At 37.2% G+C, this 27,224-nt stretch overlaps 1 long non-coding RNA gene across 1 annotated transcript; it reads left to right on the plus strand.

The window, feature by feature from the left end:
- Nucleotides 1-232: 232 nt before the first annotated feature.
- LOC108717931 lies at nt 233-26,845 on the plus strand. Its single transcript, XR_001935931.2, has 4 exons — nt 233-525; nt 5,838-5,955; nt 13,864-14,031; nt 26,283-26,845. It is a non-coding gene; the product is annotated as an uncharacterized LOC108717931 (long non-coding RNA).
- Nucleotides 26,846-27,224: the final 379 nt, after the last annotated feature.

Genomic DNA, 27,224 nt, shown 5'->3' on the forward strand with positions numbered 1-27,224 from the left:
TTTTTCAAAACAAACAAATCATCATTTATGCACCTTAATAGGAAGGGAAAAACTGCTGTAGAAAAAACACCGCTGCTCAACATTAGCATTTGATTAAAACAAGTTCTGGTAAGTAACGTGTTGGCTCGTTCTGCTTAGATTACTTGCAAAGTAACAGATGTGCAAAGGGAAAAGGAGGGGTCGCTGTAGAATTTCACTATAAAGCAGGTGCTGTATTAACTAAAGCATGGCCTTTCTAGCTGTTTCTCAAGTCAATTTGTATAGAAGCCAAGAGCAAAGCCCCATAGCCCATCCCATATACATCCAGCTGCGTGAATGTGTAAACTGTTGGGGCAGCTGAAGTAGTGGAGACACTGACACCTTGTCAATTCTCCTACTGTTTCAGGGAAAACTCCTTCCAGAGCAAAATTGGACTCCCCCTTCTCACTTCCAGCTGTCAAGAATGTCTGTCATTAGCTTCAGCAGGCAAGCCAGCACAGGAGATTAGAGGAGCCGAAGGAGAGACAGCAAGAAACAAATTACCAGGTAGAGTGAGAAACATTCATATTAAATGTTAGTCTATACCAGCAACTGAACTGCTGTGGCATAATAAAACCATAGATAATTGAGTTCTATCATTCTGTGAGCAGAAGCATCTGTCATACATATCAGTCACTGGTATCACAGCTCTGTGCAGCATGCAGCAGTGCAGATGTTTATGCTTGTTAGTTACCTGTTACCAGTATTTTATTAAAAGTACAATGTGTTTCCCTGACATTTAAAAAAAGAAATGCTATATACATGTTATATGAGTTCAGTACCAAAATATTCATGTGAACTATGAAATGTCATTGCTCGCAGGGAATGATGTCTCATTCCTTTTTCACCATATGCCCTTTAGAAAGACGTGTGGGGATTTTATATACTTATTCTATAGAACAGTGATTTCCAGATTTATCAAATTACCCTCAGGTGTGTTTTATAGCAACACATATGTAAACATCACCATATCAGCTAATGTGCTCAGACAACACTAATTCACTAATATGGGGAGTCTCGTCCTGGGCGCCGAACGCTGGCGACTTTTCTCTATTGGTACTTTGGTAATGCGCTAGCATTCATTTGTGCCTAGCGAACATTCGCTAGTGATCTTGTGCTCGAGTCAATTTGCATAGGGTGGGAAATCTAAAGCTGTATGGACGTCTATATTGTCAATGTTGTTCAAATACTTTAACATTTCCACTGTTAAACCACATGTCCAGGGAACCATATACAGTAAAGAAAATAGAGTTATTTTAATGCCCTACACATGAGACCACATGTTCCATATGTTGGAAAATATATGGGGGAGGGCGTTTAGAAAAAAAATTTTCTTAGGACTTTTGCAGGCAATCACTCTGAAAAAAGGAAAAGTCGGCTCACAGAATATAATGTAAGGCAAAGGCAACTCTGGTGAAAGAGGCAATGTTCATAAAATCTGCATTTTAGTGAATTTGCTGAGTAACATCCATTGCCAGAGCGAAAAGTGCAAATGACTGCTAGTGACAGTCTGCTTCGCTAGCAAATTGCCACCTGCGCCTGTTAGTAAATTGCCCATGTCCCTGCAGGTGGCAACACTGCCAAAAAGCCATTAGCGTTAGCAACTTCGCTCTTTAGTAAATTTAGTCTCACTATCACTGGCTTTCAAAATGAGCTTTCAGTAGTATGGAATAGGTAGAATAGGCATACTTTCCAAGACTTTCCTCTTGTCTGAGCCCAGCAAAGGCTCCTGTGCCCAAAAAACACTTAACAAAAAACAGGGATTCTCCATGGGCTTCATAATATTTTACAGACTGCAGCAATATACTACATAGCACAAATGCAACATGACAGCCACCAGTGCCAAATGAGCACTGATGCAGTATAAAGGAGTCTCCAGTTCTGCTAGCTCAATGGCAGATATACTAATTTAGAGAAAGTGCAACTAGACAAAACTTTTCAGTGGCAACCTATAGCATTAAACAAATAAAATAATTATTACAATTGTTTAGAGACTATGGATATTAGATGACACCATAGTTTCAAACTGGAGGTGAAGTCCCTTTGTGCATATTTATATATATAATTCTATTGGTTTGTAGACACTCCATTTTGATGTAGGCCACTATTTAACAACACAGGATACATCAGCTTGAGTTCTCTAGTGTTTTCCATGACACCATAGTAACCACAAACTAGAAGAGAACGACACTCAGCACCCAATTTGTGAGTTTTACTCCTCCCACTTAAAAGAAACTCCAGTCACTGACCACTGTATGACTTTCATATATCAGCAATCACAGTATTATGACTCTACATGGGGGTCTTGTGAGGAGTTACAAATAGTACTGGAGAGAAGGGTAAAATGTCTTTAGAGAAGCAATGGGGAAAGCAATGAACAAAATCACATTTGAATATTTCCATTAGACAAACACAAACTAAATATAAAACATAAGCTACTTTTTCTTTGAGTCATGTAAAAGATCCTGCTTTTAAAAAAGTGGCAAAAGGTGTAGTCAAATTTTTTTTAGTTTTCTTCATAACAAATGCAATACAGCACAAATGACTCACACATACAGATACATCTAGGAAATCCAGGTCAGCTATTAGAGACTTAGCAGACTTCTCCAGCTGGAAAAAAGAATACTACTCAAGAAACACACTTCAGTAACTCCTTAGGTCTCTAGGGTGATACTTCATGCTCAAGGTACACTTAAGCTACTTATTGAAGACAACATTACTTGAAGCATTTAACACATTTATTTTTAATACTAAAAAAAATCTAAAATGAACTATTTGTGCCCTCCTGATGTTTTTGAGTAATATGAGCAAAACCAATACTGCATATTAATCTCAAACACCACTGCCATGACCCTGGCAGACAAAAAGTCTGACTGGAGCATCTTTCTACATTTGCAGTTAAGATTAAAGCAAAGCATGGAACGAAGTTCAGAAATACTTCAGTAACCATTACAGTAATGATCATATTACTGTAGGATAGAGATTCAGAATGATTAGGCAGACAAGTCAAAAGCAAAACAACAGGAATACCACATGGAAGCCTTTGGTAGGCTGACACATATCCTCAAAGCTGCTGATATCTAGGTCTTCCTCTTTGCTAGTCTGTAAAATGTCAACACACATTGACACACTGAATGCAGTAAAGGGGCCCCTAAAAGTGATCCTGGGATAGGTTGAGTAGCAAGGGTCATGACTAAGAATAAATAAAGACCTGGGGTAGAAATATGGTGAAGGAGGAGTTGATGGGATGTGTAGCCCTAGGAGAGCAGGAAGTGGAAGGAAGGAGTCCAGGATAAATGCTGAAAGTAGGCAGGTCATTGTAGGGAGTATATAATCAGGCAAGTCCCAACCTCATGCTAGAGGGCAGCTAGTTTTAATTTGTCACAGCCCACAGAATGGTGGGTGTAGCTAAAAAGGATGGGGGGGCGGAAATAAGATGCAGGTGTTTTGGTAGGTCGAGGCTTGGGGGGGCAAACAGACACAGAACGCAAAGGAGGCTTAGGGTTGTAAGGCAGAAGCTTAGTCACAGGCATGGTATTCAGTTGTTCAAGTAGTTAATGTTAAATGAATGTTCTTTTTTTGGTAAGTTTTGATAACTGGTAATGCAGCCTTTAGCATCTAATGACTACATATCCGTGTCAATCTATGCTACTGTGTAAAGTGTATTGATATCAAAGTTGGCTTAATCTGTGTGTAGTATCAATAAATGAATCTGCAGCCTTTTCATCCACATTTGTGAACTATTGACTTGTGAACTATTACTGCAATCACTTCAAGTCATGTTGGATCCCTCTTTTTTCTAGGCATGCAATATAAATGCTCACCATCTTTTTAAACCTCTTTTAAAACTGGTAATCAAGATTCAACTACTAAAAATATGCATTTAATTTTCTTATATCTTTTTCTATAATAAGACAAAACAAAGTTCATCAGGTTATAATAAAACAACATTATCTAACCGTTGCTTAAAGAGAATTCCAGATCTTCAAGATGTCCCTTTATGGAGCTCTGTAAAATATAAAGCATACCTTTTATGCTGTTAAATAAAACAGATTCTTAATAGACAACATATGAAGAGTTATAGGACGCTTGTCAGATACACATTCAATCATAAGTTCAGAGTCTGTAATGCTGAGTAGGCCTATTCTCTTCAAGAACTAAAATAAAACCATATTAATAATTTGCTCAACCACACTTAAAAAAGAAAAGCTGATATCTGAAATAAAGATTGCATACAAATGAAAAGTTAATACAGCTCCTGCTTATGAATTTGATTCATTTCTTTTTTACATTCTGCATTCTCTGCTGATTCCCCTTAGGCAGTGTGTTTATTGAAGGAGTCTTAAGGCAACAATATATTCCCTTCCACACACTCAAGACTTAATATTATACCCACAGAAGCTATTTAATATAAAAAATGTCTTCTCGTTGTCAAATTAATTGATTCTATAAGACACCTAAACCCAAAAGTAATAGAATATGCCAAGCAAAGTACAGTTTATTTCTGTTCATATTCATAGCTAGGTGCGCATGGGAATCTCTTACTTTGAAGCTTATTTATTCATGAACAAATGGCATCATATACCCATGGAGTCGATACTTTTAAGCACATTGTTATTAAAATGTATCTTGTTAATAGTAATAAAAGTCAGACTCTCATACAGTCTGTCTAATTTTACTCACCACTTTAGAGTGAAATATTCAAAATCACATTTACAGATTCACTGACACAGGTACAGTGTGTTGCACTTATTGATGCAAAGGAACCCTGGACCTACCGCCACCTCCAGACCAGGGATAGCATTTCTATTATTTGTTAATTAATTATTAATTTCAACCACATTTGGGAAGCTATTGGTGCCATTTTATCTGATTTATGGTAAAGTATGAGCACAATTGCTTTAATTTTGATGCATTGCCTGTAATTGCGTCAGAGAAACATCCCCTTGCACCCAAATTGCACTTTGCTTGCTGCACTTCCAGTTGTGAATGAACCCTACTTTGTGTTTTGCTCATCTACACAGATAAATAGATTTTATCAGTTTGATCTGCCCAATGGCCTGGATGAATGGATCACAAACTCTTATCTACTGATGTCACATCTAGGCATCTATGTACCCAGACGTGATATGATGAAATTTACAGTTTGGACAAAGCAGCTAGAATCAGATTGGACTGCAGGATGAACTGACACATTGATTTGCTTTGATAATTGTGTCAATTTTTTTTAACAGTTTCCTGAGTGACAGGACAATTTTCAGGACAGTCACAAAAGTGTAAACAGCCCTATTGTCTTAAAGAGATAAATATATGTTATTGCATTCAGCCCACTTTTAATCAGGAATAAAGAAAGAGCATTAAATACAATAGCAAATAGATTTTCCTGAGATCTCTTGTGATTGGAGCAAATGCACATTCAATACTCAACCAGTAATAGAATAATAAATATATTAGATATTATTGAAGAGATCAGCAAACTCACTCTCAAGATTTGTGCAACATTAAATAATCCATATATATCTATTGGTCAGCATTTTCTGCAAAGTTATTTGTGGATAACTCATCTGAGATTTACTTTAGTATTATACAATTTATTTAATCTTTTGTATATAATATGTGCAACGCAGTTCACTTTTATGTATACTATGTGCAATGCTTGTGTGTATCTAATATAATTTTTTACGTGTATTATTGTGTTCATACTATATGCTAGAGATGGATGGTTTCTGGGTGCACTGATTTTATTATTCTTTTGTTGGGGCTCAGCTTGCCTTTTCTCACATCAATACCTTTGCCCCCTATGTGACTTTTTTAAACAGAGTCAGAGCAATGGAAGAGGATGAAGATGAGTGGATAATGATGAGAGTGAAAGCAATGAGAGAGAAGAAAAAAATAAATTGGCCAAAGAGAGGGAGAGACAGGCAAGTGACTAAGAAGGTGAGTTCTGAGGCAAACAAGAAAGCAAAGAAATCAACAGCATGAGGAGAGAGAGAAAAACAACAATAATTAAAGTCCAAACTCTGCTAAAGTTAATATTAATGTGTCATGAATTCTTATGTAGGTACATTGTTTATTTACTTAAAATTATAATTACTCCATTGTCAGTATACTTTGTCAGTATTATACTGGTGTAAATACTTTGTGTAATTATGACACAATTGTATGGGAAAAATACATTGGTGAATCAACGCCATAAAGCAATGATAAGTGTGGGTTACTAATGGGCAGGCCCGGATTTGTGGGAAGGCCACCTAGGCCCGGGCCTAGAGCGGCAGGATTTTAGGGGGGCGGCATGCTGCCCAACCACACCCACATTGGTTCAAAAACACTGGGGATGCGCAGGAGATACAATCTCCATGAAAATTTGCATGAATAAAGGGTAGGGGACAGGGGGGACAAACGACAGTGGGCCTAGGGGCGCCCGCTATGTAAATCCGGCCCTGCTAATGGGGATGATATAACATAGATAATTAGATACTTAAAGGGTTAACTTTTAAGTTAACTTTTAGTACGTTACAGAATGGCCAATTCTAAGAAACTTAAATTGGTCTTCATTATTTATTTTTTATACACCTAACAACAAATGCTCTATAAGGCTAGAAAAGTATTGTTATTGCTCTTTTTATTACTCATCTCTCTATTCAGGCCCTCTCCTATTTTTATTCCAGTCTCTTTTTCAAATCAGTGCATGGTTGCTAGGGTAATTTGGACCCTAGCAAACAGATAGCCTAAATTGCATACTGGAGAGCTACTGAATAAAAAGCTAAATAGCTCAAAAACCACAAATAATAAAAAATGAAAACCAATTGCAAAATGTCTCAGAATATCACTTCCTGCATCATACTAAAAGTTAACTCAAAGGTGAAAAATCCCTTTAAGAGTCTAGGGGTAAATTCACTAAGCGCCAAAGCGACGTTCGCTAGCGTTTGGCATTTTCGTTACTGCGCAAATTCACTAACGAACGCTGGCGTAGATTCGCTAGTTTTACTTCACACCCTTACGACTGGCGAATTTTCGCTACGGACGTAACTACGCAAATTCACAACGCGCGCAGTGTACTGAACGCTACCTTTTACACTAGACTTCCTTCGCCACCTCAGACCAGGCGAAGCGCAATAGAGTAGATAGGGATTGCTTCAAAAAAAGTCAAAAATTTTTCTAAGTCCCAAAAAACACTGGCGTGTTTTCTACATTATGGGTGATAGGCTGAAAAAGATTGAACATTTTTTTGGGGCTCTCCTCCTTCGCCCCTACATTTCCTGACTCATGGCAACTTACCTATACAGTGGGCACATGTGTAGGGCAAAATAAAAATTTTATTTGATGTTTTGAAGGTTTCCCAGGCTTGTGTAGTGATTGTACGTATTCCTCCATTGAAATTTGAATTTGGCGCCGTATGCAAATTAACCATTAGCTAGCGCAACTTCGCAACCTTACGTTACCCCTGAGTGCAACTTCGGATTTTAGTGAATTTGCGAAGCGCTGGCGAAACTACGCCTGGCGGAGTGTGGCGAAGTGCAGCGAAGTGCGGCGAAGTTACGCCTGGCGCAACTACGAATCTTAGTGAATTTGCCCCCTAGTGTATATTTATAATGGTAGTTTACCAACCTGGGTTTTTAATAAATTGCCAGTATTATGGAGCATTTTTGTTTTTTGCAAAAGTACATTCAATTTGCCATTGTTTTTAGTAAATATGCCAAAGAGAGAAATAAAAAGTGGAAAGGTAAAAGAAAATAAAACCAAATATTGTTTCAGAATATAGAGTAAAGTTGGCAATAGACGTAACAATTACGATTTTCTTGGAAAAGATCTTTCCAAGAAAGATCGTTCGTTTCAATACACACGTGTAGAGCTGAATCGTCAGATATACAGGTAGATAAACGGGAAGAAACAATAGAATTCTACCTGTATCTGACGATTCAGCACTAACAATGGGCGATGTTTGGGTCCCTTCAAAGGCACCCGATCAAAATTTTCCGTCCAGCCCGATCGACGAGCCGACCAATATCCAAGTCTTCTGCCGATATCGGTCGGCTCTTTTTCCACCATACATGCAACGAATATCGGACGAAAATTCGTTTCGTACGATATTATCTGTGCATCTATGGCCACCTTAAGTTGAGGGATGACAGGGAATTTCATGGGGGTGTCTGAACAACAACTATTGTTTTGCTTCAATATTCAGAGGGATGTCTCTGTTAGATACCATGTTGCTTTTCAATTTCATTGGGATATATGGGTGGCTATATAAAAAGGAGAAAGGCTGATATATACTGATGTATACAAATTTATACTTATCAGTTTTTTTATTAAACATTTAGGCGCAGATTTATCAAGGTTCGAATTTCGAAGCAATGGGAGTTTTTTTGAACTCCCATAACTTCGAAATTCGAATAAAACCAACCACCAATTCCTCCAATTGATTCCCAATAGGTTCTAGGAGGTCCCCCATAGGTTAAAACAGCAATTTGGCTGGTTTTTAGATGGCGAATGGTCGAATTTTTAAAGAGACAATACATGATCAATTTCGATATTCGAATTTTCGTTTTTTTTTCAAATTTGAATAAAATTTGGACTATTCCCTAGTCAAAGAACACAAAAATTAGCTTGAAATTCGAATTTTTAATTTTTTCATTAAAATTTTCCCTTTGACCTTTGATAAATCTGCCCCTGTTTTACCATCCTCATAAAGCCAATTAATTATTCACATTGATGATTTGCATTGCTTATTGTATAAACCTTTTTATATCTCTCATCAGCCAGTTGTTTATAAAGACCACTTCACTGTGCTCATAGAACATTTCTCCTAAGACCACATACTTTTTCATCAGTCGTCTTTTTTGTACAAATCACCTTACCCCACAAACATTTGCCAGCTCTATGTGCCACTAGTTCTTTTTTTAAAAAAAAAAATATTATTCAGGCAGAAAATGTATCTAAAGTGCTGTCAGGATGTGCAGATGAAGATCTGGAAGATTGAAGGTTGTTTTGCTGCGAATTGTTAGTTTGACAGATTATTGCCAAAAAAAAACACAATTCGCCCTTTAGTAAATGTACCTAAAATAGTGCCATTTATGGTCCTTATTTTGCTATCCACACCTCCAGTTATAGCATACTATGCCTCTTGCCCACAGGTCCCTCCTGGTAAAGGTATTATAAAAACAAAAGCTATGACATGTATTTTTGACATGTATTTTTGCCATGTATTTGCCAGTGAAACAAAAATGATCATGCAGTTTTTGTTTCTAAATGGTTTTCGCTTCAGTATAAGTTGATTCACATTTTGAACAGTTGGCTGAGGGTTTGTCTCTGAGCCAATGTTTCTAGCAGTCATGTATTTGTTCACAGTAAACATTAGTTAGGGGACAACTGATGAGCTTCACAGATGGAGCAGCATAAGACTGCCAAGCAGACATTTTCTGTGCAGCTTTTTCAAAGGTCAATTATTTTAGAGTAATAAAATGCTAATTTTATAAAAATACAATTACATTGCAGTTTCCACAATCCAGGACTTCTGCAAAGCATGTGAATATGTTCCTTATATATATATGTATAGCCATATTCTGCCTGATTAGATTCAATTACAGTAACAAAAAAATGTTGTACAAGAAACCCAACACCGGAAAGTGATGCACTGGTTGTAGACTTCTCAATAGGAGAAATTAATGGAGGATCCAGTTTTACCCCTTATTCTATGTCCTTGAAACTATGTACTGGTACTCTGCTTCCCAGTCTCGCCCTCTGCAAATCCTTGGTTAAGTGCAAGACAGCGTTGCATTTTAGTCCAGTTGCCAATAACAAGTCAAAATTGGAATTTAGCCCCCACTGGCTGATTCTTTTTCATGGGGTCCCCTGCAACATCTTAGATTTTTGCAAAGGCACAGCTGTCTGAGGCTCAGAACATACACACTCTCAAGGCAGAGAAGGATTAAAAAGAAAATTCTAAACCTCCCTTTCCTTATGAATACTTCTTGGGGGGATGCAATAGTCCTGTCTCTCACATGAAACAGTAGACAGACAGAGACAAGACATATTACTAATAAGGCTAGTCTAAGCTTTCCCTCTACTTCTAACCCAAAAACATTCAGCCTCTTCACATCCAGAGGCTATGTTTGGATATTTTCAGTTTACTTATACCTTACAATTAAGTTTATACAAATTAATACTGTAAAATGATAATATAGTAGCAAAATGACTAATATTTATAAGATTTCTTTTTGGTTTTGTCTGTTGTTATTGAAATGCAATGGACTTGTAGACAATCTCTAGAAAAGTGATACATTTTATAGTATTCACAAAAGGCAGCCAATGTACAGTAAATAGGAAAGAGGAGAAGAGGATGAGAGACAGGTAGAACAAAGTTACCATAAACTTCTTTAAAGAATGCAGTTTAATTATGAAGAACAGTAATGGTGTAATGACTAAAAGTCAAAAGGAATAATAGACTTTATGCTGAAAATGTCATACTATCTGGACATCTTTGGTTGCAAAATGTTATACACAACAGATTTAAATTGAACATAATCAAAAGTCATTTGTGGCAAGTTTTAGTATTGCTAATTTAACTGTCAGGCAGTGCAATCATGTTTCCCTATAGAGACCACTCACTCTAGTTAGGTGTAAGTGGGGGACAGTGCTACCAGGTGGCACAGTTTGAGGTGGAAATCGTAGCACCATTAATAAGAAAAGAATCTAACATTATTATTGATCTCATGGTAGGACAAATGTAGTATGGTGCAGCAATCTGACTCATTAACCTATAGACTGAAATAAATATTGAACTGCCTAAATCTTCTACAATTTAGCCATAATAATTTAGTTGTCATAGCTGACAGGAAGGAACTGGCGGTTTGCCTTAAAGAAGGTGATAGAAATGTTATCCAGTGTGGCAGAGCTTAGGGCTCATATGAAGATTAAGGTAGTCAAATCCATAAATCCAAAACCATTGGATCTTCCACATATATCGGAAAATTGGTGGGGGGGTATTAAAGGAGAAGGAAAGGTTAAAACTAAGTAAGCCTTATCAGAAAGGTCCATCTAAATATACCAGTAAACCCCCAAAGTAATGTTGCTCTGAGTCCTCTGTCAAAATAAACACTGCATTTCTTTCCTTCTATTGTGTACACATGGGCTTCTGTATCAGACTTCCTGCCTTCAGCTTAAACCTCATTGCCCTGGGCAAGAGCATGCTCAGTGATGTCTGCTAGGAATCTCTTTTTTTCCAGACCACCTGTAGAAATATACCATACTTTCTTGCCATGAATTTTCCAGCCATCACTTGCAATGGAACATGCACAGTATATCAAGGTCTGCCATTTTACTATACTATGTCAATCCTGGACATCCCCATGAAGGTATGACAATACATCATCAAGAAGAAGAAGAAGCATAATACTATAATACAGCTGATATATTCAAGCGAGTGAGCCAAAAAATATAACAAACAACTGTCTGCAATACACACAGAGGTTGCAGGGGAAGTATATGACAAACTGACAGACCCCCAAACACAGCAAACAGGAAGAAGCAATATATCTTCCACTAAGACTTGTATCAAGAAGACATAGAACTTCCGAATTCCAGAGATAGTATCTGTAAATAAAGTACACACTTGGCAAGATTGGCACAGCGAGCATTCATGTAAAACAGCAAGTGCTGTGCATTATTACATGTCTAAAGAGGGAACACAAAAGTCATTAAAAGAAATAATATGCAAAATGCAAACAATTAATCCTTATGCAAATCATTTTTATACGTTTTGCAAACCAGCAAAAGTATGTAACTTGTCTTCCAATGGCAAAAACATTGCACACTGTGTAAAAAATATATTACACAAATTTAATTGAACAAATATTTTCCATAATAGACATTGACTACATTTCCTCATAGATTCTTAATTTTTGTGATTTTTTTTTATTACTTTATGATTTTTTTATTACATTCCTTCATAAATGGATTTGTAAAATTGTGTAATTGTGGCCTCTTTTCCTCATGTGTTACACCGGATAAAGCATTCTTACTTTATACTGTAATAAGTGTAGCATTGTTGACCATGTTGATGCTGACATTTGTCCTTTTTCCCCTTTCATTTTGCACTTCAAAACATCTAGTTTATGATTATTCATGGCACATATAAGGCAATGAATGGTTTCAGTCATCTATTCTCATAACATTCTTTTTTTAATAATGCATGCTGTTATTTCTCCAGCACCTATGTCATTAGAAAAGGTATTTATAGTATAGGTATCAGGATTACCTTTTACCATCCAATCACATCCAATGTTTACATCTCTTGTTGTATGCAAAATTCACTCACTATATACCTCCTCACAATATTTACAGATATGAGTCTACTATAGTAACTTTTTCGTAGCAGTTCACTGTCCACTTATTGGGTTGTTCCTGCTATTGACCTCATTGAGTATTTAGCTTCTGGGTTTAGGATTAGTTCTGCAGCTCCAACCCCTGAGCTGTTCTAGAGGACTTTTCACACCCAGTTTCATGCAACTGGGCTTTCTTATGCTCAGTCACAGGCCCTGATTAGTTACATATCTTACTAACGGTCGACTTCACATGCACCTGTCTAAAGATCTATCATTCGTTTATGGACTACAGATTTCATGCTGGAGTCTGGAATTTGTAGTCAAGCATCAGTTGGATAATATGGTTGATTAATAGTATTTAGTTTGAACTGCCTACTTTGGACAAAAGGGACTTCCATAGAGGGGGAATTCCAAAGAATGTATACATCCTCTGCACATCCATTGACTTCCCAAATATTGCATTACCATTCCCAACATAATCCAAAATATAATGAAATGACTCATTATCCTTTATTCCCCAACAGGAACTGGAAGCTTAAAACTAATTAATGTCTTCAACACCCACTTAGCACTATATCCATTCTTCTCACTTGATTATAGGGTAATATTGACATGCTAAAATTGCACAGTAATTCCCAAATGACAGATAACAACAAAGTAACCAATGTACTGTTGTACTAATAGGCAGGCTTCTTACTGGGGTATGCTCGTGTAGCTATAATTCTGGATACTTACTTTGAAGAACTAGGTCGAACATAAGATAGAAATAGGAAAATTATAAATTTCAAGATGATTTTGTAAACTGTAATCCATTTATCCATAACAATGGATTTTTTTTTTAACTCATTGCTATAGATAGATTCATGGAACAATTAGATCAATATAGCTTACAGAGACAGCATGGACATACACAGACTGTATCAAAATATTTATTCTTCAGTAAAGTTCAGTGATCCAAATGCCGTAATGAAAAAAAAATGAAAACCGCATGCCATAAATAATACAAACATGCAATTAGGTGGAACTTAGGATAGAAATAGGAAAATTATACATTGCAAGATGATTTTGTAAACTGTAATCCATTTATCCATAACAAATTAAACTCTTCCAGATTTCCCCTACCTTATTGCTATAGATAGATTCCTGGAACAATATGCTCGTGTAGCTATAATTCTGGATACTTACTTTGAAGAACTAGGTCGAACATAAGATAGAAATAGGAAAATTATAAATTTCAAGATGATTTTGTAAACTGTAATCCATTTATCCATAACAATGGATTTTTTTTTTAACTCATTGCTATAGATAGATTCATGGAACAATTAGATCAATATAGCTTACACAGACAGCATGGACATACACAGACTGTATCAAAATATCTATTCTTCAGTAAAGTTTGTTGATCCAAATGCCATACTGAAAAAAAAGAAAACCGCGTGCCATAAACTATACAAACATGCAACTTCAGTAACGTAAGGAATGCTTGCATTGAATGTTTCTCCATTGTTCTCTCTAAAAACAGATTTTGCCAGTGGGAAGTGATGATTGGGACAAAGAGGAAGGAAGAGTCAAAGTCATTGATCACAAAGATTCCAGAAAGGAAGAATAAGACAAATACTATATCTGACAGAGGGGAATGCAGAGGAAGAAGGGTTTGGGAGCATTGGAAAAAAAACTAGACTAAATATATGTGAGTGTATATTCTAAGATTTGCACACTGCCATACATCATCATATATTTAAGAACTATTTATGACTCAGAGATACCCAGGCTACTTGAATCTATTTGCATTATTCCTAACTTGGACAACAGTACAAATTATAGTCTTGAGTTTCCATCCCAAACATGATGTGCAGTTGTGGCTTCATGATAAAAGGTCAAAGTGTATGAAGTTCCAACATCTGGCCAGCATTATGTGCAGTGTCAGAGAAATGGTACAGGATGCAAGTAGAGTAATATAGTAGTCTCTTTAGGATAGAAACAAATTCTTTAAATATTATCAAAGTTTTTATTAAATACTTGCCAAGCTGAGCATTGTTCTCTGCTTAGATTTTTAGACAACGAAGAGCTTATGGTATGTATATATCTATGCTATATAAATATATATTTACAGTCCAGAAAGTGCAAGCACTCTTTCCTTTTATTCACTTCGTCAAATATTTAATATGCAGATTTTCAAGATGAACCAGCACACTGTATTTCTTGAGAGTGTAAATCATTATTTAATCATCAATTGTCTATTATAAAAAAAAGTATGTACCCCCCTGTTACACAATATGAAGATATTTACTACAGAGTTCCAAGACTTGTAAAAAAGCACTCTCCTGCAGGCAGATCATGAAAGCCTTATATTTTACAATAAGTGGTATGTTATTCACTTGAGGTTATTTATCAAAGTCCATTTTTTTTGGTTGTACTTTTAAAGGGGGAAACCACCATTTATTAAACCCCAATGGTGTTAATAGTCCCAATAAAAAAGTACTCCAACTCAGACCTGCCGAGTTCATATAGAAGTCAATGGCAGATGTCCCGAAGATATCCTGATTTGCGCTGGGTTTCCGAAAAAGTTTCAGATTCGTGTTTTTTTATGATCTTATAAAGACTTTTCCAGCACAATAATTTTTGGGGGAAATGTACTGATAAATGGGGGGGGGGGGAGTCTGTGTGGATTTGGTCATTGTGGCTTTTCAAAAATAGTGAGATAAATTCAGATTTTGATAAATAACCCCCTATATATATTTAAAAATAAATGTCGCTTAGATGCTGTGGTTCTCCTAACATGCCAAAAATTGTATTGTATAGTAATTGGCCTCAGATTACACTGTTCCTAGTGTGCACGTGTATTTGTGTGTCTATGGGATATTAGATTGTAAACTCATCTGGCAAAGGATTTATGTATACTATTTGTCTTGGCTCCAGATGCTACAGATATGATAAAAAGATGTCAAGCCTGTTGTTCAATGCTCAGCTGAAACAGCACTCTTATACCTTCCAAAATTACTGACTTAAACATTTTTGATCTTGCCAATCTGCCTGAATCCCCCATTCATTCCATGCAGGTCTGGCCCATTTCACTTACAAGGTAGCTATGGGGATGTGCAGAGCAGCAATCTCATCCCTAAGTCTTTGGTACTTACTTTGTGCTTGTTTAAGCCAAGGTCATTTAATATTTTTCATCTTGAAAAATACCTGTTATTTTTCAATCAGGAATAAGAATATCCTGAACATGAACACAACATTTGTAAATTTTCAGGTGTTTTTCAGGTTAAAGGGGACCCGTCACCCAAAAAAAATGATTCATAATCCTATTTCATCACATTAGTCAAGCAAAATGAACTTTAATTACACTATATAAATTATTTAAATCTTGTTTCCTCCAGTGTGGGAATTTATAATTATAGCAAGCAGGCAGGAGCCATTTTGTGGACACTGTTATTAAGACAAGCCTTGTATTATCTCAGAATGTTGTTTGTGCACTAGAATGGGGGACCTGATGTCCATCCCCATGCACTGGTTACACAATTAAACTGTGAAGAGAACGGGGGAATGTGGGGAGAGCAGTGATTTCTAGGAAGTGCTGAATGGAAAGTGAAAGTAATGGTCTACCCCGCCTCTATGCCCAGGGCATAGAGGAGGGGCAGGCAATATTTGATTGACAGCTGGAATGCCCAGGGCATAGAGGAGGGCAGGCAATATTTGATTGACAGCTAAAATGTTTAAATGAGTTTACAACAGCTATGATTGCTTTAATAAAAGATAGAAATTGAATTTCATGTTTAATTTGAAAAGGACTTTTATTAAACACCTTTTTGTGTCTGGGTGACAGGTCCACTTTAACAAGGGATACCATTGGACTAAACTTATGAGCTTATAAAGTATCCAAGAGAAAAAGCAATTCCTTCCTCTTTCTGTCCCTATTTCCTTTGTAGATGGGGTGGATTAGATGCCTTGCATCCAGTTTTTTTCGGGTGGGTCTATTTGTGTGCACATTATCTGAAACCAATGCACATGCCAGGCATTAGGCTTTTTTTCAGTTTAATTACTAACTTCAACGTGTCAGTAGAGGTTTGCATTCCAGATTGAGTTTGGATTGATTTTTATCCAGATATTTGATCTTTACTAGCATGAAGAACATGAAGTGGCCCACTCATCTGAGGCCTTCTGGAATCCTATTATACAAATTCTTGGAAGAGAGATCAGTGCTGGTTCTGAGTATTGGCTTTATAATAACATCTTTATTAGCTTAATATTAATCAATCTGTTTTGGTGCTCTTTTTAACACATGCTATCCTTATGATATTACCTCCTTTTGATTAGATAATACAGTGCACTGTGTTAGCTAGAACAGTCATTAAAATAGCAAAATAAAAATAGAAGAATAGAAGAAAGATGTGACATTCCACAATTTTACAGTAATACACCCTGGAAAAACACTGAGATAGTGGTAAGGCACACTGCTTCTTGTTTTTCCCTATACATTCTGTGACCACATTTCTGCTTGCTGACACTGTGCCTCTGATACTGAAAGCCAAAGAGGTTCAAGTGGAAATTATGGGAGTTTAATGGTATAGTACTGTGATTGCAACTTGGTGCACGCTTCAGTAATGTTTTACTCCAGTTGTTTAAAAACAACAGCTAGCCTGTCCAAACCTGAAAACAAGATTTCTGCTTTCCAAAAGAGAAGGGTAAACAATTTGCCTTGTAACAAAACTGTAGCTTATTAATATGATAAATAGGGGCTGTATTGAGAATATGTGCCACCTTTGGTTGAGAAGAATACAGTTTAAAGGGGTGTTACACCCTTAAAGGGATTCTGTCATGATTTTTATGATGCAGTTTTTATTTCTAAATTACAAATACTGCAAATAATTCACTGTACATTATAAAATGTAATTCCTGAACCAACAAGTGTATTTTTTTAGTTGTAATATTGGTGTGTAGGCACCATCTCAGGTCATTTTGCCTTGTCATGTGCTTTCAGAAAGAGCCAGCACTTTAGGATAGAACTGCTTTCTGCCAGGCTGTTGTATCTCCTACCTAATGTAACTGAATGTGTCGCAGTTGGACCTGGATTTTTACTATTGAGTGCTGTTTTAAAGCTGGCCATAGACGCAAAGATCTGATTTTCGGACCGTGTGTGGAGAGTCCCGACATTTTTCGTCTGGCGGAGATTGGTCGTTTGGTCGATTGGACAGGTTAGAAAATTTCTGTCGGCTTCTGATAATATCTCTGCGTGTATTGCCGATCGTGCGATTTTCAGTGGGAGACTGTCATTAGCTTTGTCAGACAAAACTATCGTTCGATTGCTGTCAGGGGCAGAACATCGGCTGATCTGTTCTTTAACTACTTTATTTGATCTGAATGGTAAGACATTGATCTTAATGGTTAGTGGCAGGTCGGTAGATAGGAAAGTCTGATCGTACGTTGATTCGTACGATCGGATCTTTGTGTGTGGCCAACTTTAGATCTACCAGGGAGCTGTTATCTTGTGTTAAGCTGGCCATAGATGCAAATATCCGATCGTACGAATCATCGTACAATCGGACTTTCCCATCTCCGCCACTAACCATTCAGATCAAAGTCTTACCAGTCAGATTAGTTAAAGAACAGATCAGCAATGTTTTGCCCCTGACAGCAATTATACGATATCTATGTCCAACCAAAGCTAGTGACAGTCTCCCACTGAAAATAGTACGATCGGCAATACACGCAGAGATATTATTGGCAGCCGACAGAAATTTTCTCCGCCGGACGAAAAATATCGGGACTCTCCACACACGGTTCGAAAATCGTACGAATCCTCGATTCGTACGATCAGATCTTTGCGTCTATGGCCAGCTTTAGGGAGCTGCTATCTGGTTACCTTCCCATTGTTCTGTTATTAGGCTGGGTGGGAAAGGGGAGGGAGGTGATATCACTCCAACCTGCAGCACAGCAGTAGTGACTGAAGTTTATCAGAGCACAAGTCACATGGCTAGGGGCTGCTGGGAAACTAACAATATGTCTAGCTCCATGTCAGATTTCACAATTAAATATAAAAAAAATCTGTTTTGAGAAACGGATTTCAGCGCAGAATTCTGCTGGAGTAGAACTATAACTCATGTGTTTTGACTTTAACTTAACTTTTACTATGTTGTAGAATGAAATGTAATTCTATGCAATTTTTTCATAGGCTTTCATTTTTCTATTTTTTTTATAGTTTTTGAATTATTTACCTTCTTCTGACCCTTTCCTTCTTTTAAATGGGGGGGGGAGGGGGTCACTGACTCCATCTAAAAAAAGGCTGCAAATGTACTTTGGACCTAGCACCAAGATGGCTGAAACTACAAACGGGAGAGCTGCTGAATAAAAAGCTAAATAACTCAAAAACCAAAAATATGAAAAAATAATAAACAATTGCAGATTATCTCAGAATATTAATCTCTATATCATACCTTTAATTTAAAGGTGAACATGCCTTTGATTTTTTATTTAATTGTTTCCATCTTCCACATTGGTAATACAATGGGACCAGAGGTGAAATAAGACCAACCAACATGGTCGGTTGAAAGGTAAAATAAAACCATTCAAGCAATTGCCCTGTTCTATACTATTAATACAGAAAATAACAAAATGATGTAATTTGTGTTGAACACAACTATGAAATACCCATTAAACTCTTTACACCAATATCATTTTATGTGAAAACGTGCATTTATTGCAAAACCAGAAATTGTCACAGGTAAAATAGCCAATTGCATATTTGCCTTTGTATGCAATTTGACGTGATTGCGTGAATGACATGTTTTATCAACAATTATATAAAAGTATAATTTAATAAAATATATAGGGCAATTTTGATCAGGCAACAAAGTACCCATTGTGTCATTGCTCTTAAGAGAACATTAAATAAGGCACAACAGAATTACATTGGATAGCAAACAGATAATTACATTCCATGTATTTCAGTATCATATTCACTATGCATTTTATTTTGCTTCCTAAGTATTAAAAAATATGAGCTGAAAAGAGTGCCGACCAATAATTAAACAATAGAAACATCCTTGAATGTTATGCAACATATTGTAACATGCTTAAAGAACTTTCAAGTAAACAAAGAGGAATGTTTGGCTACTAGTCTCTTCTACAGGAGAATTTAATCAGTTAATCAAAATTCATTACTCAGGCAGGCAGGTTTGCTCTGGGATCTGTAAATATTTAGAGGTATAGCCTTGCATGGTGGCTGACAAAGTTTATGATAGCAGAATCTGATCCTTAGGCCAACAAAGGTAAAGGAGTGTCAGAAAGATTGGCAAAACATTACCTTAGGAGTGTTTGAACTCTGCAACAGCTGCAATCAATAAAGATTTGTCTCTTCTTGGGTTACAGCCAGATTCCTCCGTTCAGAAAATCCTTGAAAAGTATAATGAATTCCAATTGCCACATTCTTCTAAGTAACACAATGCTCAGTGAGGTGGCCCGAATAATGAAATTATTTAGGACACAAACGTTTTCAGTTTTTTTTCCAGTTCATAGAAAGGTACCGTAAGCTTTCACCCTCCCTGAGGCGTTTTCACTCTGGGTATAGTTTCCAGCATCTCATTCATCAGAATTGGAAAACATTTAAGACTTACTTTAAATAAGTCCAGGGTGTTTCTAGTTTAACATGAAAAACAACCAGCCTTCATATAAAGTATGAACGCAATATAGGTTGTATTTAAAATTACCCCCTGGTAGTCAGGGGAAAAAATCAGGTTGCATGTAAGAGAACTTACACTGTTTTGTTTTTGCTTTCATTGATTTTACAAAGATTTTTACGAAGATTCAAATAAAATTGTGTTTTTTTTCACACAAAACATTGCAGATGAGAGACAGACTTCTACTGAGAAGAAGAAGAATTCACAGAATTTACTGTAAGAGAAGTTGCAAATTCCATCAGGCCATGTCACATGCAATGCTTATTAAACAATTACTAGCTGGAGATATCTTGTTGCCAATTTGAGGTCAGCTGGCCAGACCAGCTCTAGCTTCCTCTAGATCAGCTTTAATTGAGTTATACATGACAGACTTAAAACTTGCATCAATGCAGGCCCATAATGGATTTTTGTAGTGTCCCTTTTAACTCTATATTCTTGTACCAGTTAATGTCATTGTGCAAGGGTATCAAATAAGCAACATTAGACTTTGGGGACATCCACTGGGTACAGTTATAATTAGTGGGGGTATAAAAGGGGGTCTAAGCGTCAAGTCTTGATATAGGGAACATGCATGTCTTAAGAATCTAGTTAAATTTATTTAAAATACTCATCCTCAGATTCTGATAAAACACTGGCCATCAAATTATTGTAAAGCTGGGTGTGGCTAATAACCATACAAGGTATGTGTGTGTTGTGTGCTTTTATGTGAAAGCTGCATGGGATGCATTTCCTGTCCTAGTTTTTATACAAATATCTCATGTTCAAACAATCTCATCTTGAAAGAATACAGCGACAGCTTTCTTTTGCCCATAACTTGATTATGAACTAGCTTTGTAACCATCGCAACACTTTGCCAGCCGTAAATTCGCTAGGACAACACTAATTCACTGAAATGAATCCAGGGCGCCGAACGCTGGCGAATTTTCTCTAACGTTACTTCGGCAATCAAAGCGAAAATGCACTAGCTTTGCCTAATTTGCATACGGCGGGAAATGATAAAGTTACATGGACGTATATGTTGCAGCAAATACATTACATTACACAAGTCCAGGGAACCTTAAAGGGATCCTGTTATTGGAAAACATGTTTTTTTCAAAACACATCAGTTAATAGTGCTACTCCAGCAGAATTCTGCACTGAAATCCATTTCTCAAAAGAGCAAACAGATTTTTTTATATTCAATTTTGAAATCAGACATGGGGCTAGACATTTTGTCAAGTTCCCAGCTGCCCCCAGTCATGTGACTTGTGCCTGCACTTTAGGAGAGAAATGCTTTCTGGCAGGCTGCTGTTTTTCCTTTTCAATGTAACTGAATGTGTCTTAGTGGGACATGGGATTTTACTATTGAGTGTTGTTCTTAGATCTACCAGGCAGCTGTTATCTTGTGTTAGGGAGCTGCTATCTAGTTACCTTCCCGTTGTTCTTTTGTTTGGCTGCTGGGGCAAAAAGGGAGGGGGTGATATCACTCTAACTTGCAGTACAGCAGTAAAGAGTGATTGAAGTGTATCAGAGCACAAGTCACATGACTTGGGGCAGCTGGGAAATTGACAATATGTCTAGCCCCATGTCAGATTTCAAAATTGAATATAAAAAAATCTGTTTGCTCTTTTGAGAAATGGATTTCAGTGCAGAATTCTGCTGGAGCAGCACTATTAACTGATTCATTTTGAAAAAAAAAATGTTTTACCATGACAGTATCCCTTTAATAAATAAAATAAAGCTGTTATAATGCACTACACATGAGCCCACTGTATAGTTTATGTTCCATATTTTAGAAAATGTAGGGGGAACCGAGTTACCCAAAAAAAATTTTACACACCTTTGCAGACTTTCACTCTGAAAAAAGGAAAAGAAGCCAGCGTTTTGGGGACTTAGAAAAATTTTCCTCTAAAAATTGAGGAAGTCCTATGCACTCAATTGCACTTCAGCTGGCGAAGGCAAGACTGGTGAAAGAGGTAACGTTCAGTAAAATCTGCATCTTAGTGAATTCTTTAGAGATGATCGCTAGCATCTGTCTCTTTCACTAGCGAACTTACGCCTTCGCCTATTAGTAAATTGGCGAGGTGACTGAATGACGTCGCGTTGGCGAATTTTCACCAGCGTTAGTCCTTAAGTCCTTCGCCCTTTAGCAAATCTGCCCCATGTTTCTAGTTTAAGTATTTACATAACCAGTGTTATTGGCTAAGAGGTGTAATGAACACTTCCTACCACACTTCAATATAGTGTGTGGAAAGGGGTGGATGTTCCTCTTTGGCTGCTGGTGTCCTTACCTACTGTATGTACACCAAGGCCCAGTAAAGCCATTGCCCTAAAGGGACAGCACCTTTAGTGATTAAGTCGGGGACCAGGGAACCACGTGAATGAGGTTAGCTAGAATAGTTTATATCTGTTATAGACTCTCTAGAAGAGTAAGATAGAGAGCTCAGATAGCAAGAGCAGCTTTGTGCTCCTTCGAGGATCTGGAACAGAAAGTAACTTCTCAAAGATTGCCTTTAGTGAAGGGACCACAGTGGATAGGGCGTCAGGCTAGACTCCTTCTCCCTAACCATTCCACTGGGTGGGATCGGGACCACTTTTAGGTATATCTGCCTGACGGAATTGATGTACTGCTTGACTACAATGCCTTATGGGAGTCACATTCCTCAGCTGTGTCATCCAACCCGTTTTAGCACATACTGTTACATCTGCATATACCTCATCTGATGTACAGTAAGTAAACCTGGGGATAATAAACTATCTCTCTGTTGTTCACCATAAGAACCTCCTGGTGTCCAATCACTTCCTATTTTTATGCACAGTAGCCTGAGAGTTGTAGGTGCACTACACCCTTATTGGAATCTTCCACTTAGCAAAGGCCCTGACCTGAAGTGTTGAGTCGCAATGTAACCCATGCTCCTATCACTAGCTGGACATTAACTCCTTGTGGTCTTTATCGCCAAAGTTAGTATTACATTATATATTGATTATTTGACAGTAGGATAGCAACCTTGCTTCCATTGCTGCAAATCAAGGGGACTATTTTCAGGCACCCTACTCTGTGGCCTTACATCGACTCCAGAAATTCATAGTTTAACATTACCCCTGACAGATTCTACCCTTGCTCTCTGACTTTTCCTCCTTTCTAGTCATATTTATACAGCTTCCCAGCTTTTTGCTATGTTTTAATTAAAGAAGATGATGCAAAAAGAGTGAAGACAGTAGGATAAAAGCCCATATCCACTGCATAGTATAAAGTTGCAGCTGTTTTCCACACTTCCGTTCTGCATAGTTTTATCTCCCTACAGGATGCTGTCTCAAACACAAAAAAGGGCCATGTCTGAATTGTTTCTCATCTCTGCAAAGCTCTCAGACACGCTAGTCCAAATATCTTCAAAGCTATCATGAGGAAAACATGAACCCTACCTTGTTTTTCTTTCGCAAAACTGATCTTATTTGCCACAGCAGCAAATCAAGTTTAACCTAGTTCTTTAAACAATCACCCAGTTGAAACTGAGGATGATCAACAAGGAATTTTTGTGTTTAAGAAACACATCAGAGTAATGTACAGTATTCTGCAGTATATCCATATCCATCACATTATGAAACATAAGTACCTGTTGTTTAAAGTCTGCCATTCTTTACTGTGCATTATCTCTTTACAAGTATTTTGTGATATTTTTTTTAGAAAAGATCACAAATTATCTTTCTCTACGACTGTGAATGGTGGATGAAGTGTTAGTTAAAATGGATTCGACAGTACTATCCGTTCTTTTCCTCAGTCCTGCCTAATAATCTGTATCTGCCTAATAATCTGTAACAACTGCAAATGCAACTGCAGTTCCTATACAAACAAAGCACAAATGCATTTGCCAAACAAATAGGCAGGTGAGGGCTGAAGTAAGAGACTGCAGCTTCTTATATCTGCGATGAATGGGATAAGAGTTATGCAGAAGTGGATACTGAAAATGGGAAGAAAACAGGCTAAGCACTCTATCCCATTATGCACTTAGGCGAACAAGAAAATCCATTATTACAAAAGAATTCTTGCTACTGCAAATATAGGCAAGTAAACATCTTGTACCAAGAGGGAAGACTTCAATGATGAGTTAATCTCAAAGATAATTTAAAAAAAAAGTTTACTGAGTCCCACATTGTGTATCCTTGTGCAGGGAGCAGTAAGGTGTGGTAGAGGCTGGGGAGGGTGAAACAGTTCTGAAAATATCAAATATACTGTGCCATATTAGGCTGTTTGCTAGCTGATAGCTGATGAAGTTATGAAAATAGCCAAGGCATGTGAAGCCATGTTTAAACAACAAGGAAACGAAAGGTGAAACCTTGACATTATAAGATTAAATAAATGTCAAATAATAAGAAAACTGCTTATGCCTAGAGGTAGGCAGATGAGCCACAAATGCTTTGAATCTCAGTTTTAGCCAGAGTTGTATAATGTTGCAAGCTGCCTTCTAATGATACTATTCCCATGATTCTCAAAGGCAGCCTATCTGCATTTTTATTACCCACATGCTAGATTAGAATGTGAGTGACCTTTAAGCCACTTTCAATTATACATACAGTTGGGGCAACTGAAAAAAAATTCCTGAGGGGCCAAATTAGGACAATGAATGTCTATTTGGTGGCCCATATGTGGACTGGCAGTCTAAAGAAAGCTCTGTTTTGCAGTACGCCTGGCTCTTATGCAACCAAAACTTGTCTCTAAGCCAGGAATTCAAAAATAAGCACCTGCTTTGATGCCGCTGGGAGCAACAGCCATGGGATTGGTGAGCAACAAATTGCTTGCTAGTCACTGTTTGGGGAACACTAAATTCTAGATATATTAGGATATATCAGGATCAGAGTTAGTGTATCACAAGACAATACAGGATTAATTGATTCTAATTATTCCTAGATAGATTTAAACTAGGTTGCATAGAAACTAGTGCATATAAACACATTTGCTAACCATGTGATTTTTTTTCTATGAACCCTTTTGTGTGTACCCTTAGGCATTACAAACTGTGTTTGTCATAACATTTTAATGCCATGTGGGCAGTGATGTAACTAGATGTTACTGAGCCCCACAGCAAATAAATTTTAGGGCCCCCAACATATCCAGAGGTTGACCTGTTTTACTAAAATATATTGAAATTAATTAGGGCCTCATGGGGCCCCCTATACCACTGGGCCCCCCTGCAGCCGCATGGTCTGCTTCCTCTGTAGTTCCACCTCTGCCTGTGGGTCTCTACCCAAGAGAATGTCCAAAAAACTGAAATCAGAAAAAAATATTGTCTTTTTTTCTGTAATTAGTGTCTGCTCCTCTAGGAACAGACCTAAAACTCAAAATTGGTCACATTTGGTTAAACATATAGGGGCAGATTGACTAAAGGGTGAATTGTCGCTAGCGACCAGCAGGCAATTCCGCTTCAAAAAAGTCACCAGCGTTTTTTGAACTTTGATGCATTTCGGCTCACAGGATATGATGTAATTGACAGAAGATTGAGGAGGATCTAGCTGCTTTATAGCACTTCACCTGGTCTGAGGTGGCAAAGGCAACTCTGGCGAAAGAGCTAACGTTCAGTGAAATCTGCCTTTTAGTGAATTAGCGGAGTAACATCCGTTCGCCAGAGAGTGAAAAGAAAAAGTGCACTTGTATACAGTTCATCTAGTGTTGTTGATGTAAAATATACCTTCTGTACCAGCCACCTGCCAAGCACCCATCAGATGCAGGAAAAAAAAAGGTGGCTGCTTAGCATACAATTAGACAACATATGTAAAAAAAAAATGGAGAAAAACATTACAACACACGATTTGTAAGTAATTCTGTAAGTCAGTAGGGATTACAAAGTGCAAAGAGCCTGAAATAAGATAAATAATCTACAATATATATGTTATAATATTATTTTATTTAATGTTGATGGTGAGATGGACAAATAGAGCATTTCCTGGTTTTTTTTTTTGTTCCCTTAAAATAAATTACAAAATCAGTGAGTTTTAACAATAGCAATGCAATGTATAAAAGGGAAATATGAACTGAAGAAGCTGCTTGGATGAGTAGTGAAACGTCTTCATTGATCACTCAGCAGTTGTTTTTAGATTTACCTATACTAGATATACTGTACCATGACCTGGATGAATCAAAATCTTCATAGTCATATAAAAGGGGAAGTATGAAATGGCAATTAGATACTTTACTGATCCCTGTAGTATACTGTATATATATTAACATGTAGTACTCTGAGGGGCCATGTCAAATTGAAATATATTTTTATGTCATTTTTTGTTCTTCTAGAGAAAAATGAATTTTTGAAAAGTTCTCAGAATTGTAAATGCCAGGTGGGCTGCGGTGGATGCACATGTGAGAGCCAAGCCATGCCAGTGTTTCCTAGCAACCGTTGCATCCACGATGGAGTCATTCACTGTGCAGCTGCTGTAGAACTACAACTGACACATCATCCTTCTAAACACCCTCCGCTTCCTCAGCCAGAGATTCATTATAAAGCTGGATGGTTGGCTGCAGCACTCAGGAAATGAGCAACCCTAAGAGAGATTTGGCAAACAACACATTCCAGAAGAAACCTTTACAAACATTTTTGTAGAAATTAAATCATTTCTAAGCAGCTCTGTGCCATTCTACAGGAAAATGTGCTCTTAGAGTTTAAAAAAAAATTATAGTGAGATTAATTTTATGCAATACAAAACCATAATACAAAATACAATATATAACACAGAATACTGCTGCACATCATTGTAATACAATTATATTGCTACTAGATATTATGCCTTAATTTAGAAAACATATCTAAGAGCTTTTATACAAAAGGGCAATGTACAAATAAAGGACAATTTGTTTTACACTTTGCTTCTTTCTCCCCCAGAACTGCACCTGCTGTCACTTGTACTCAGGGCAAATTATCCCTTTTTAGTTATGGTACATGACCATAAAGTTTTGTGTTTTCCAGCTCCATCAATGCAGTTGTGTTTAATTAAGTCCTAACTACCTTCTATATTTCACAACGGTAGGGATTGGGATGATTCACAAAAGTTACCCTGATATTGCAGGTAAAGTGGAGTAAACTATTTGTGTAGACCAGAAAATAAGCGTTCTTATTCCTGGTCTACTTCTAGCTCAGGTTCATGGTTTGGCCAGGTAACTTGAAATCAACCAGATCTATAGGGTAAAGCTGCATAAAAGCATCACTAATAAGGTCTAGAAGTATGAAGGGATCATTAA

Source organism: Xenopus laevis, chromosome 5S (assembly GCF_017654675.1).
Source record: "Xenopus laevis strain J_2021 chromosome 5S, Xenopus_laevis_v10.1, whole genome shotgun sequence".
In the NCBI taxonomy this organism is placed as follows: Eukaryota; Metazoa; Chordata; class Amphibia; order Anura; family Pipidae; genus Xenopus; species Xenopus laevis.